The sequence below is a fragment of the Macrotis lagotis genome, chromosome X (genome assembly GCF_037893015.1).
Source record: "Macrotis lagotis isolate mMagLag1 chromosome X, bilby.v1.9.chrom.fasta, whole genome shotgun sequence".
Taxonomy (NCBI): Eukaryota; Metazoa; Chordata; class Mammalia; order Peramelemorphia; family Peramelidae; genus Macrotis; species Macrotis lagotis.
Genome location: NC_133666.1, coordinates 404,736,275 through 404,751,381, shown reverse-complemented (window position 1 = coordinate 404,751,381; position 15,107 = coordinate 404,736,275). Strand labels below are relative to the sequence as shown.

General features: G+C 34.6%; 1 protein-coding gene across 1 annotated transcript in view; it reads left to right on the top strand.

Annotated features, from left to right (window-relative positions):
• LOC141503179 (potassium voltage-gated channel subfamily B member 2) overlaps positions 1–15,107 on the top strand; it is a 496,486-nt gene that overhangs the window by 263,778 nt on the left and 217,601 nt on the right. The window lies entirely within an intron of this gene.

Sequence of the window (15,107 nt, the reverse complement as noted above, 5' to 3'; positions counted from 1 at the left end):
CAAGGTTTTTCAGATTTCAGTACAAGCCTGGGGATGGGCTATATATCTGTTATCTAATAATGAGCCCAAGTTCAGAAAAGTTTCCCCACATGAAAGTTGGTCAGCATATCAAGTAATATTCTACTAGAAAATTCTATAAGATCAACTAATTTTTTTAGTTTAGGGTTTTTTTTTTTGACATAGCAATGCAGTTAAGTTACTTGCACAAGGTCACACAGCTAAGTAAAACTTAAGTGTCTGAGGCTGGTTTTGAACTCCAGGCCCATGCTCTATCTACTGTACCAACTAGCTGCCCCTTAAGACCAACTATTAAGTCTGTAAGTTATTAGTTTTATCAGTAGAGCAAGCAACAACACTAATAAAATCATGACTCCTACAAATATTAAGGCATCCTTCTCCAAAAGAACCTCAATACATTCCAAGGATCTCTTCTTAGAAAACTGTATTAATCTTTCATCCCAACTGCTTGGTCAGGGGTCCTTGCTCCCCTTTTTGTTATGAGAGAAGGTGTCTTGGTGACACAATGGATAGAATGATGGAGTGGATCCAGTAAGACCCGAGTTTTAATGTGCTTCAGATGCTTACTGCATGACCTTGAACAAGTCTCTTGAGCTCTCTCAGCCTCAGCTTTCTCATCTGTAAGATGAAGACAAAAATAGGGGCAGCTAGGTGGCATAGTGGATAAAGCACCGACCCTGGAGTCAGGAGGACCTGGGTTCAAATACGTTCTCAGACACTTAATAATTACCTAGCTGTGTGGCCTTGGGCAAGCCACTTAACCCCGTTTGCCTTGCAAAAACCTAAAAAAAAAAAAAGATGAAGACAAAAATAGCATTTACCTCACAGGGTTGTTATGCTATGTAAATGATTTGCAACATTTAAAACACTATATAAATATAAGTTGTTGGGGTGGTGATGGTGATTATTGTTATTGTTATCAGAGAGAAACATGTAACATCCCTGAAATATTCGGGTACACAGGGACACAAGCTTAGTGTATGTGCTCAGCCCTTTGCTATCAGAAGTAAGGCTCAGCTCTGCCTCACCAGCCTCCCCCCATGTCCCTGCAATGCTACAAATGCTCCAGAGAAAGCTAGAGGGCTAGTAGATAAAGCCCTGAACATGTAGTCAAGAAAATCTAAGTTCCTATTCTGATCCCAGACACTTATAAGGTACTGTGTGACCCTGGGCAAGTCATTTAACCTCTATCTAGCTCAGTTTTCTCAACTGTAAAATGAGAATAATAATAGCAGTATTACTGTGAGGATCAGGTGAGATCATTGTAAAGCATTTAGCACAGTGCGTACTTAATAACTGCTTCTTTCTTCCATATGCCCTGACCCTAATTTCCCCTCTGGTTCCACTTATTAATATACTGGACCTTGTAGCTTGCTTTGTATTTGCATGAACAGCAAATGGGGATATATTTTTGAGAGCAACAGTTTTTCCAGATGGTGGTTTTGGTTTTTATGTATTTTAGGGGGTAGAAAACAGACCCATTATATTTTTCTTCTATAGACAATGTGAATTTTCCTCTTAAAAATGAGACAAAAATTTATTTATAGTAGAAATATTCAGAATCTAAATAATGATCTCACTGACTAGAACCATTTAGGCAGAAGGGGTCACATTTGAAATTTAAGGTCAGGCCAAATTTTTAAGGCCAGGAAAGTAAGGGTAAGATCTAGCATGAATAGAAATTGGATGGCACAATGGAAAATATTTTATGTTCTCTGTATTCTATTTTCTAATGGTTTTCTTGAGATGCTGTATTGGGAAGAACTTTGAGTTCTATATACTACAAGTGGTAGTCTCACCATTTCAGACCAGGACAAATAGCATGGAACCAGGAGTCCATGTCCTTGGTAATAATGGAAAAGATAAACATATATTTTCCATTGAGACACAGCTTTCTTATAGATCTGATAAAATATTTTAACATTTTCAAGATTTCTGTTAAATAACTAAGAGAACAGAAAACACAGAAAGAAAGTTCTTAATAGTTTTTAAACCAAGTTTGAAGAAACCCGAGTATATAAAATTATTATGGCAGAATTATTAAGAGGTTCAGTTGATAGGGGAAGGAAGAGTGTCTGTCACATGAGCTGGTAAGACAGAGCAGACTTAGAGTTAGGAAAACCTAAGTTCAAATCCAGTCTTAAACAGTTACTAGCTGTGTGATACAGAATAAGTCACTTAATCTCTCAGTTTTCCTCAGTTTTATCATGTGTAAAATGAGAAGAATAATACTTACCACCGTGGTTGTTAGGATCAAATGAGATAATAATTGTAAAGAAGCTTAGTACAGAGTGAGCTTAATATAAATGTTGGTTATTATTTTGTTGTTGTCCATGTATATTCATATACACATATGTCTATACAAACATTTATGTGAGCATGTACTATTTCAATGTCTCCCATCAAAGAAAATGTGCTCTATGAGCAAAGCTGAATTGAAGTAAGTCAAATGAAACATAAGATGCACAAATTTAGAGAATCTGCTCCAAATATTCACATGTCCTTAAACTATATTAGAGCATTCTGAGCTCATGTTGGTCTGATCAGTCACAGTCAGACACACACACTGTAAACTTGATTCTAACATAGTGATATCATTAAGGAATGAAGGATAACAATCAACAATTCCATGTTCTCTGTTCATGGAAAAATAATAAATATCAACAAGAAAAACTAATGCAATAATAACTCACTTTTCAAACAACCAAGTAATAAACCTTTATTAAAAACCCACTATTGTTCCAGGTCCTATGTTCGTTTTGGTAAATACAAAGATAGCAATTTGTAAGACTTTGTCCTCAAGGAACTTGATTTTTATTGGAGACAAATAAATAAATTAAAATATGCACATAATATACACAAAATAGGTTCAAGCAGGCATTAGCAGGTTAAGCCATTGGTGAAGCAGGAAATTAAATCTTGAATGGAGCTTTGAGGGAAATGAGAGATTCTAAATGAAGGTGAAGAGGGAGTAGATTACAGGTATCAGGACCAACTTATGCAAAGACACAGAAATGAGACATAGAATGTTATATATGAAAAAAAGAGCAAATATACCAGTTTAGCTGGAAGGTGGTATCACAAAAAAACTTGTGGGTGTTAGCTATATATTATCTCAATTTAATAGCTAAAGAAATGAATCTTCAGGAATAATGTATAACTAAATGCATTATTCAATTAATGCATGACAGTGGCTAAAGTCACTTAACTAGTAGGCATCAAAGGTAGGATTTGACTTTAGAACTTCTGATTTCAAAGTCAGTGTTTTAAAATATATTATTATTAACATTTTATCCTATCAAAAGTCATAAATCTCAACAGTAGATTTTGATGGTCCTAAATTCTTCATTACCAAATATTAACATTTGTTTTCCAAATAGTTCAGAGATTTCTAATTTTAAAAACTCTAGTTATTGTACTTCATCTTTTGATAGAACTTGATCATTTAACATGATACTGAATCCATGATTTTTCCAAACGTGCTATACTCCCTTTTTTATGCTTAAATCCTTTATTCTTTTTATTTGTTTGTTTTGATTTTTTAATTAATTTATTTTCATCCATATGTACATGTATATTTTTAAGTTATAAAATTCCTTACAAAATTCCTTATAAAATCCCTTCCCACACCCCCTCCCCTCAGCAGCAGTCAGGTTAGCATTATACATACATATTTTGATAAACGGGTTTACAGATGAGTAATTTTCAGTATGAGTAACTAGGATTAAGGGAAAGAGATACATAAGAGGTAATATTTATAAAGTATTCATCAGATTCCGAAGGGTTGTGTGTGTGCGTGCGTGCGTGCGTGCGTGTGTGTGTGTGTGTGTGTGTGTGTGTGTATTTTGTTTTGTTTTTCTTCCTCCGGATGGGGATAATATAGTCCATAGCCAGTCTTAGTCTAACACAGTTGTCCTAGTTCTCTGGACTGCTGAGAGGAACTGGTTCCATTGTACGTTGTTCTCTTGGTTCTAATCCTTTCACTCAGAATCAGATCCCACAAGTCATTCCATGCTTCTCTAGAGTCTGACCATTTATAGTTTCTTATAGAACAATAGTATTCCATAGTATTCATGTACTATAACTTGTTTAGCCATTCCCCCAACTGATAGGATGAGCATCCCCTCGATTTCCAATTCTTTGCCACTATAAAAAGGGTTGTTAAGAATATTTTGGAACATGGAGGACTTTTCCCTTTTTCTATAATTTCTTCTGGATATAGACCTAGAATTGAAATTGCTGGGTCAAAGGGTATGAACAGTTTTACTGTTCTTTGGGCATGGTTCCATATTGCTCTCCAGAAGGGCTAGATCTGTTCACAACTCCACCAGTAATGCATTGATGTCCCCACCCACAACCTTTCCAGCACTGATCATTTTCCCTTTTGTCTCATCTTGGCCAATCTGATAAGTGTGCCTCATTGTTGTTTTAATTTGCATTTCTCTAATCAATAATTTTTGGAGCATTTTTTCATATGATTATATATAGCTTTAATTTCTTCATGTGGACACTGTATGTTCATATCCTTTGTTTATCAGTTGGGGAATGACCTGTGACCTTATAAATTTGATGCAATTCTGTATATATTTTAGAGATAAGACCTTTATCAGAACTCCTAATTGTGAAGAGTGTTTCCTAGCTTTCTGCTTTCTTTCTAATTTTGGTAGCATTGATTTTATTAATGCAAAACTTTTAAATTTAATATAGTCAAAATCATTCATTTTGCAGTTTATAATGTGCTCTAATTCTTGTTTGGTCATAAATTTGTCCCCTTTCCACAGAACTGATAAAGTATTAATTTATTTATGGTATCTCTCTTTATGTCTAAATCCTGTACCCATTTTGACCTTATTTTGGTATAGGCTGTGAGATGTGGTTCTATGCCTATTTTTTGCCATACTGTTTTCCAATTTTCCCAACAATTTTTGTCAAACAATGAGTTCTTATCCCAGAAGCTGATGGGATTGGGTTTATCACATAGTAGATTGCTGTAGTCATTTACTGTGACTTCTTTAGTACCTATCTTAATCCACTGATCCCTTACCAGGCATTTTTTATGACTGCTGCTTTATAGTATAGTTTTAAATCTGGTCGAGCTAAGTCACCTTCCTTTACCTTTTTTTCATCAGTTCCCTTGCTATTCTTTCCCTTTTGTTGCTCCAGATGAATTTTGTTACTATTTTTTCTAGCTCCATAAAGTAGTCATTTGGTAGTTTGATTGGAATGGCACTGAAAAAAAGTAATTTAATTTGGGTAGAATTGTCATTTTTATTATATTAGCTTGACCTAACTATGAGCATTTGACATTTTTCCAATTTTTTAGATCTGACTTTATTTGGAAGAGAAATGCTTTATAAATGAGTTCAAACAGTTTCTGGGTTTGTCTTGGGAGGTAGTTTCCTAAGTATTTAATGTTGTTTATAGTTATTTTAAATGCAATTTATCTTTCTATCTCTTGCTCTTGGTCTTTGTTGTTCATATATAGAAATGCTGATGATGTATGTGGGATTATTTTATATCCTGCTACTTTGCTGAATTTCTTAAGTGTTTCATGGAGTTTTTAAGATGATTTTCTCAGGTTCTCTAAGGGTATATTCCATTCTTTCAGATCTCTTGAGAATCAGTATCTAAAGGCCTTCAAAACTGTCATACATAACACAACACACCTAACAATTCCATACATATTTAATCTAGTCCAATTGTCCTTCCCATTTTTGTTTTCTTTAGTGCCATTTCTATTTCCTCACAAAACACATTATTGTCCTATTATGCAGTGACCCTACTGGCATTAATAGTAAGAAAGAGCTTAGCATAAATATCTTGACAGATCTTTTCCATTTTTCCTCTGCTTTCCTGCTTTCTTTCCAGTTTCATCCATAAAAGCTCTGGGAATGATTTTATTTAGTTAGGTGTCTTACCAAGCTTTCTGTCAACCTTTTTTTCCTTACTCTTTATGAGGCAGCATTACTCATCTTCTATCATCTCCTCCACAGAATATTGCAAATACTTTCCAATTTCTTGGCTATACACCTAATAAATTAATTGGAATTAATTTAAAAATTTACATTTTTACTTAATACTTATTTTGCTTCTCTTTGCTAATCATCATTTTATAAAGAAAAGAAAACTTTATTACCCTGTATATTCTAATAGTCAATTAATTCTAACCAGTATATTCTTCCCATTGATATTCAAAAACTATTAAGTCTTACTGAATAGAATGCCTTCCTTGTTGGGGATAAAAGGAAATGCCCTTTAGAACTTAGCCTTGTTCGTATCCAGAGATTCTTGCCCCACTTATGATCAACATTGGATACAGACAGGAAGAACTTTAATGCAGAGGTTCTTAACCAAGTGTCCATGAACTAGTTTTTTTTAATGTTTTGATAAATATGTTTTAAATATAACTGGTTCCTTTTGTTATCTTGTGGTTTTTATTTCATGCACTTAAAAACTTTATTCTGCAAAGGCTTCATAGGTTTTAGCAGATCAACAAAAAGACCCATGATACCTAAAAGGTTAAGGAACCTGGCCCTAAAGGAATAACAAGAGGCCATTACAAATAGCTTTCTCTGTAGAGTGGCATATCTTAAGATATTTACACCAAATTTGCTTTCATGGGAGGGAAAAAAATGCTTCTTTGTGTACTACTTACCAAAGGAGGGATTTAGAGGAGATTCAATACAAAGGCTACTTAGAATCAATGTAGAGGGTTTCAAACAAACTCAGATGTTGTTTCTTTTTGTTGAAATTTTGATCAGTTAAATTTCAAAAGGACTTCTCTACATTCAAAAGAATAAATTTAGAAATGCCTTATCTTATGCTATCTTAGTTTTCATAAGTTTATTATCTAGATATTAAATCAGTATCTTTAAAAATATGGCATTCTATTCCTGAAAGGAGCTTGATCCAAGAATTTTAATGCTGTCATAAAAATTTCATGTCCTCCCGGCTTCTGTAAAAAATACATTCTGATGTATTTTTAAGGTTTGTCCCCATTGATTTTTTGGAAGATCTCAACTGTGTGTGTGTGTGTGTGTGTGTGTGTGTGTGTGTGTGTGTGTGTTTGTTTATGGGTCTCAGTTCAATGCTAAAATTTTTAAGACCACGTGTGAGCTTTGAGTCAATTATTTATTTCATTGGTACAAAATTGGTCACATATTTTAATCAGGATCTTAGCATCTTGACTATGCCTGGCAGTTCTAGCCAAGTCACTAGCACTATAAACTCAAGTGCCTACCATTGCCATTAGAATTGAATACAATCTCCTTTGTTTGTCTTTTAAAGCCCTTCACAGCCTGTCCCCAGAAAACTTTTCAAACTTTATTAAACAATTCTCACCAATCCAAACTCTATGGTCTGTCAAACTAATTTTTGCTCATTCCTCATATTCAACACTATGTCTTACATCTCCAAGCCTTTGTACTGATTCTCTCTGATGCCTGGAATACATTTCCTTCTGGCCTTAAAATCTCTTTGTTTCTCCAAGAATCAGTTTAAACTTTTCCTTAACTCTCAGATCCCAGTACTTTTTCTCCTCAAATTGTTTGATGTAGCATACTTCTAGGAGTACCTTCCCAGTTTTCACTCTTTAATTAGACTCCCCAAGAAACAGTTATCTCTAAGTCAAAGTATTTTGTCAATCCATGTTCCTAAAACTATAGGAACTTATTTTGAAAGTTAATTGTTTGATATTAGATCGTTGCAAAGACATTACTGGGATTGGATAGCTATAAAATATCCTGTTCCCTAGATTTGAAGTGTATATGCCAATAACTATACATAGTAACAGTCTGAAGAATGGGCATATGCATAGAGTAAACTAATAGAGAGGCAGAAATATAGGGAACACATATGACCCAGACAACTCATACCTGCCTTACTAAAAGACCATAATATCCTTTCTCTTGCCTTGGTGGACTTCTACTGTGGCCCCAAAACACAGAAGTTCTACTGGGCACTTCATTTACCTGGGCTACCTGCGACTATTCTTAACAATTAAACTATATGACTGGCTATCTCTTTGACTCACCAAAGTCACAGTTCTTAGATTTGTTACATGCCTTGACTTCTGGGACTACTCCCTGATGCCTCTGGTAAATAGTTCTACTATAAGACACTACTGAAAAAGGAAAGAGAGGAAGAAAGAAAAATGTCCTCTCTCTGTGTGTATGTCCTTTGGTACAAGCATGAGAGGAAAAAAACACAGGTGTAATTGATTCCCTCTCTCAAAAGCAGAATTTTTCCTCTAAAATGATCTCCACTACCAGAGCTCACATTCACTCAGAACAGTCTCAGGAACTGCTCCTTTATAGAGTTACAGAATGAATCTTGCTCTTGAAAGGGCCTCAAATGGATTGATCAGTCATCCAATTACTATCTACTCTCAAATCCCAATGAGTTCGATTATAGAACTTTATACTTAATATGCAGGCAGCAGTAAGTGTAGACATTTCTTTGTGGTTTAAAATCATAATCTTCATTATTCTTATTACCTGCTCCTTACAGTGCTTTCACTGGGGGTAAAATATTACTCAAGCATGTTCTCCCTAATCTTAATAGGATTTTAATTATTTTGTACATATTTTATACAAATTTATCTAATAATAGATGCTAGCTGTTGTTCAGTCATGTCCAACTCTTCATTACCCTGTGAACTGTATTGTCCATAGGATTTTCTTCACAAAGATATTGAAGTGGTTTTCCATTTCCCTCTCCAGTGGATTAAGGTAAACAGAGGTTAATGAGTAACCAGTCCAGGGTCACACAGCTAGTAAGCTTTTGAGACCAGATTTGAACTCCATTTTTCCTGAGTGCAGATTCAGTACTCTATCCACTGTACCACCTAGCTACCTCTAATACATGCTTACTTATATACATAATGGCTAGAAACACAGAAATTAGCTGTTGAAAGGAACATTTCTGTAATCCTTATCCCAAGAATGACTTTTACTTGTAAAATTCTTGATAAATGTCCATTGGTTAAAGTTTATTATTAAAAATTATGATAAATCTAGCTAGCTAACATTTATGTAGAGCTTTAAGGTTTGCTAAGTGCCTTACACATGTAATCTTATTTTATCTTTACAACAATCCTATGAGGTAGATATTACTATTATCCCCATTTTACATATGAGGAAACAAGGCTGCAAAGTTCAGTAAATTTACACAGTTAATAACTGTCTGAGGAATAATTTACCTCTTTGTTTTAAGAATCTTTTTTAAGTCTATAACCTACTGATTGGGAAAGAAAGGGCAAATCATCTACTTTTAGTTTTAATGGGACACTTCAGGTCTGAGTAATTTATTTTATGACTTTTATTTGAATGCAGAATATATAAAATATAACCTACCCAGGACAACATCTCTGAATATTTCTTATAAATTAAAATATAAAACATGTAGACAGGAATTTATGTACAAATGTAGGTGTATGTACAAATGTAGAAAGATTCCAGTAAAGTGCCATACCCCCTGTAGACACTCAATAAATATCCATTCACAATGATGACATAAATTGAGTGCTGTGTTGCATCTGCAATGAGTTACCTGCCATAATGAATACTGAGCAATACACCATGAGTGAGGTTCTGTACAAAATACATCCCAGGTTGCATTTCTTTGGGATGAATCAAATTGAAGATATCTGACAGCCATGTTTTTTAAAGCAGTAATAGTCAGATTAGTTGTGTGGTGATCTACAGTGATAATTTAAAAATATGAAATGAAAAATTACCTTGCATCATAGACATAGCTCCTCATGCTGCTTTTTAGAGAATTTGCATGCCGAAAAAAAATTTTTTTTGCACTTAGAGTATGCTTTGGTTCTTAAAAATGCTTTAACAAGCATTTTCATTAGAGAATTCCACAACCTAAGAGAAATTGGTTTGCTTTTGTGGTCTGTTTTTCAGGTATGACAGCTAAGCAGGGGTGTGCTAAAACCAACTATACTGGCTCAGGATAAATTTTCAACATGCATATTTACACTTCTGAAATCAGCAAGCACTACAGATCAGGATTTGATTTATTGTTTTGATAGAGGAAATGTTAATAATTCAATTTAAATTTCAAAGTATGCCTTTTACAGCTATTTTTTTTTGGTGGTAGTGGAGGGAGGTGGTGGTGGTAGTGCTGCTGCTGCTGTTGTTTGTGGTGGTGAAAAGTTTTCAGTTGTTAAACATTTACCATCACACCCCTGCAGCTAAGACACAGACCTCTAATAAATTGAACATGACTGGGATAGGTCCAGAATGTACGGAGCAAGTAGATGTTGACAAATTCTTCTTAAAATGGGACCAAATAGATAACTAATCATCCCTTGTGTTGATTTCCAGGCAGCTACATCAGATGGTTGCCAGCCCTAATTCATTTCATTTGGGGCTGACTAGTAAACATGAACCAAATTCAGAAAGAATAAAAGAAAGATGCTCATTCCTGATAATAACAAACCTTTCCCTCACTTCTAACATCTCCCTTTTGCATGAAACCAATTCCTATCTTTATATCTTTTTTCATTCAGTTATCACTCAATGTGATTTACTGAAGATCAGTTTTTTCTGGCCATCAGGGTAGCTTGGGATCGGTAACTGGACCTGGAGGCAGGAAAACAGACTAAAATACTAGCTATGTGACCAGAAACAACTTGCTTTAACTCTCAAACTTCAGTTTCCTAATCTGGAAAATTTGGGCTAATGATGCCTGTTGTATACAGGTCATATAATTGCTGTAATGCTCAATTTGTTATGGAAAAAGCACTTTGCAAGCTTTAAAGCATGAAATTAATGTGAATTTGTTAGTTGATGAAGATATTGCTTGATGTTGATGCTACTGTAGATGCTCATGTTAGCTGTAGTGGTGGTGCTATTGTTGCTATTTTTTCTTTGTTACTACTTCTGTTGTAGTTGTTGCTGTTGCTGCTGATATTGTTGCTACTATTATTGCTACTATGTTATTTCTGCTACTGTTACTGCTGTTATTAGGATTCATGTTCCCATTACAAAATCCAGGGTCACCCTCCTATCCTGATTCCTGAGCACCCATCCTATCCTATCCTATCTTGTCCTATGGTGATAATCCATCAGATACATATAGTAATCTCCCCCTGTCAGCCCTGTGGTCATCTACTTTTAGATCAATCAGTGCTAGCTCACAATGCTAACTGTATGATGAGGGTGGTGGTAGCAGGACTCCTACTCTCAATCCCTCTACTCCATTCCCCTGATTCCATGTGCCATTCAATTGATGAATATCCAGACTGATCATGTGACCAGCAGTGGGCTCTTTTCGGCAAAGCCAATGTTGGTTATGTGTTGGGGCAGCCACACACCTGCTCCCTCTTTCTCATTTTCCTATAAGCAGTTTCTTTTTGTGCCACAAAGAAAATATAACCTTGAATTTTTTCAGATACCAAAAGCACATTTATAAATGGGCTCCACTGAACAATGTGTGAAGAAAGGTACAAAATAAAGCCAGCTCTTCCTCCCTTGCATATTCATTGACCACCACAGGGAAAGCATTGTACTCTCAAGGTCTAACTGTTTCTTAGAGCGATTGCTGGAACTTAGGGGAAAAAAGACTGTCTATAATGAGAGAAAAACAGATTAATCAAAACTTTAGCCTTCAACTGTCAGGACTAGAATACAATATGTCAATAGGAATATGAGGTGTCTTTGACAAGAACATGGACTGACTTGCTTTAGTCAGCCCTATTTGGAGAAACTTGATTGAAGCAAAGATTTTCACTGGAGCTCTGAATGCTTCTCAGCAAAATCCATTAGCTATGAAAGTTGTTGCATTGATTCTAGCATAAAATGCTGCATAAAAGAAGGAAATTATATTCTAGTAGCCTCACTTCTGATATCTTGGATAGGACTCAAAACTGATTTACTTGCAAAGACATATTAGTTTCATAGAACAAGAATACCTTGCCTTAGTTGCCATACTGTGAACCTTACTGCTTTAAAGTGTAAAGTAACCCTGGTGAATTATGACACCTATGTCTCTGCCAACAGGCTAAGAAGCATCTTGTACTACCAAGGAATAATACCATGTATAACCTATGACTCTGAAGTACAGCTGACTTGGATCAAGATCAGTATTGCCTTCCTTACCCACTCCTTTTTGCCCAATACTGTCTTGGGAACATCTGAATGTGGTGCAAGTCTAGTTGCCCTCTATTAATATTCAATTCACTCCCATGCTACCGAAACATAGCCCAATTTTATTACACAAAATAAAAAAAAAATATAAGAACCTATAAACTGATAAAAAATGTTCCATCTGGGGGATTCCACTGTGTCCAAGCACCCATAGGCAATTGATCCAACTAAGTTGGGGTTAAAGCATCAGATCGTATCTATCAACATTAGTCAAAAGGATTCAGAGTTTCCAGAGAACTGAATAATCTGATCCTCTTTTAAACTCCACCTTTCCCAGATTGCTACACTGTTAAACTAGACTTAAAATACCACCTTCAAGTTGACCAAGCACTTGGACTTCTAGAATGTAAACTCCATATTCTCATGGACCAACATAATATGTGTGACTCAAAATATCAGGAGAGGGTAAGGTTTCAATATTCTCTACCATACATCATGACCTGAGTCACAGGGTTATCGACTATTTCTTCCCTTTTTAGTTCTCTCTTATTCACTATCGCTACTGTACAGCTTCATTCTGCCAGGCTCCAGTTTGTTTGAAACTCATAATTGCCTTGGTCCATTCTTCCAATCAAGGTTTGTGTAGTCAAAGGAAGGTTTTAATTATGGATTCAACATCAAATAGCTACATGCTTTGAATTTGACATTACTTTCTACCTCACATATAGGTATGTGTGCCCATTATTTGGGTAATGCCTGGAGAGAGTATGGTAAATGGGAGGAATGGAATGTTGTTGTGTCATTAGAAATTAATTAGATGATTTCAGAGAAATCTAGAAGAACTTGTATGAAAAAAGTAAACTTATCTGATGCATAGAGCAAGCATAAGAACAATTTATAATGTAAAAAAATTGTAAAATTGACCAACTTAGAAAGACTTAAGAATTTTGATCAAAACAACAACTCTCCCTTCTCATCTTTACTTCCTGCCTTCTTTCAGGTCCCAAGTAAAATGCTACCTTCTCCAAGATAGTACTGCTTCATTCTAGTACCTTCCCTTTTTCCATTATCTCCAATTTAGCCTACATATAGCTTGTTTGTCCAGTTGTTTGTCCATCATTAGAGTGAAAGTTCCTACAGAACAAAAGCTGTCTTAGAATTTAGTGCCCACTGACATTTAATAAATGCTAATGTTTATTGAATAATTGACATTCATGATTTCAGAGGACTTCATGATTAATAATGCTATGCACCTATTGACAGACTATGTTCAGGATATGATGTATATTTTTGGATATGGCCAATATGTAAATTTGTTTTATTTGTGTATACATGCATATTTTTATAAGTCAAATATATGGAAAAGATGATAGGAAAATTGATCTGAAAATAGAGATATTCTATAATTTTCATCCTTAATCTGTTGGAAATAATTTGAATTTATGTTTTTTATTGCTAATATTTTTACTTTACCAATAGCCAAAATTATTTGAATTGGGTTTCTTAAATCTCAAGTCTAAACAATATAATTATAGCATTAAAGAGAAAAAATTTTAGCCAGAATCATTTTTTTAGGTAAATTGTTTCCAGCTCTTCCTTCACTTATAAAAAATATTTTCAGTTTAGTCCAGTGGAAGGCATAGTTTCAGGAGAAAGAAATCTAGTTCATTAGAATGAATTAGTTACAAAATATAACTTCAATAAACTGTAAGAAATGATTTATTCAGCAGGTCCATTTTAAAGTGTCCTTTTCTGTAGTAAGCAATTAGCTACCAAAGGAAATTATAATTATAGTCTATTAATGTAGCTATAGAACATTATATGTGCATATAATATTAGTGAATAGCTAAAAACATTATGTGTTATATAGTTATATAAAATGTATATGAATATAGAACATTATATTTCAAATCAACTTTTGCTAAACTTCTCCTTTAAGAAATAACAGGTTCCATTGTTGATGTTCTACAAATAAGTCAGAAGTAATATTCTCCACAAAAAGGAAGATACTTGTCTTCTTGTATATTGTCCTAAGAAGATCTGAATATAAATCACATACTATTTTTCCAGTTATTTTGGATAAATAGAATATAAGGAAGGAAACAATCAGGTACTGGGTAAAGTACTTTACTATTTTGTCCCAACTATCCCATGAGATAACTGCTATTTTACAGTTAAGAAACCAAAGCAAGCAGTTAAATGAATTGCCCAATGAAACACATTTTTATGAGTTTGAAGTCAGATTTCACTTCAGATCTTCCTGATTTCAGTTCCAGATTACTATTCACTGCACAGTCTAGCTGCTTTTTCAAAGAATAAATTTAAGATACTCTTCAAGATTAAATTACATTTTTTCCTACATAAGAATCCTACTCCCTTAGATTTTAGCATAAGTGCTACAGTTTGGGTTTCAAAAAAGCAAACACTTATCTGTCAAGGGTGTTTCATTTAGTTCCTAACAAAAAAAATTTGAGTCTGAGAGTAAATTGACATGGATTGTATTTTTTTGTTGTTGTTAATTAGAAATCTTCTTAGGAGATGTGCTTGCCTTAGGCCTAGAAAAGGCTTGTGATACATAGAATATGTCACCAAACTCTGTGATACAATGATTAAGCATGTAAATAAAGTCTTTTTTTTAAGTCAAGTGTAAGTAACTTGCCCAGGGTCACACAATTAATATCTGATGTCATAATCTGCAGGTCCTCCTGACTCCAGAGTTAGTAGCTATCTCACAAGTAAAGTCCTCGTTTAGCAGATAGAGTTGGCCTTGAATCACATCCTGCCTCTCATACATACTGGCCTATGTGAAGATAAGGGCAGGGGGAGACTAAAATCATAAAGATAATTGAACAATTTATGAACATCCTATTGTCAGTTCCTTGACACTAAAAATAACAAAGTAGCATTGGATAAGTGTTTTGTGAAAAAGTCTTAGATCCCAGCAGCTAGCTGGACACACACACACACACACACACACACACACACACACAC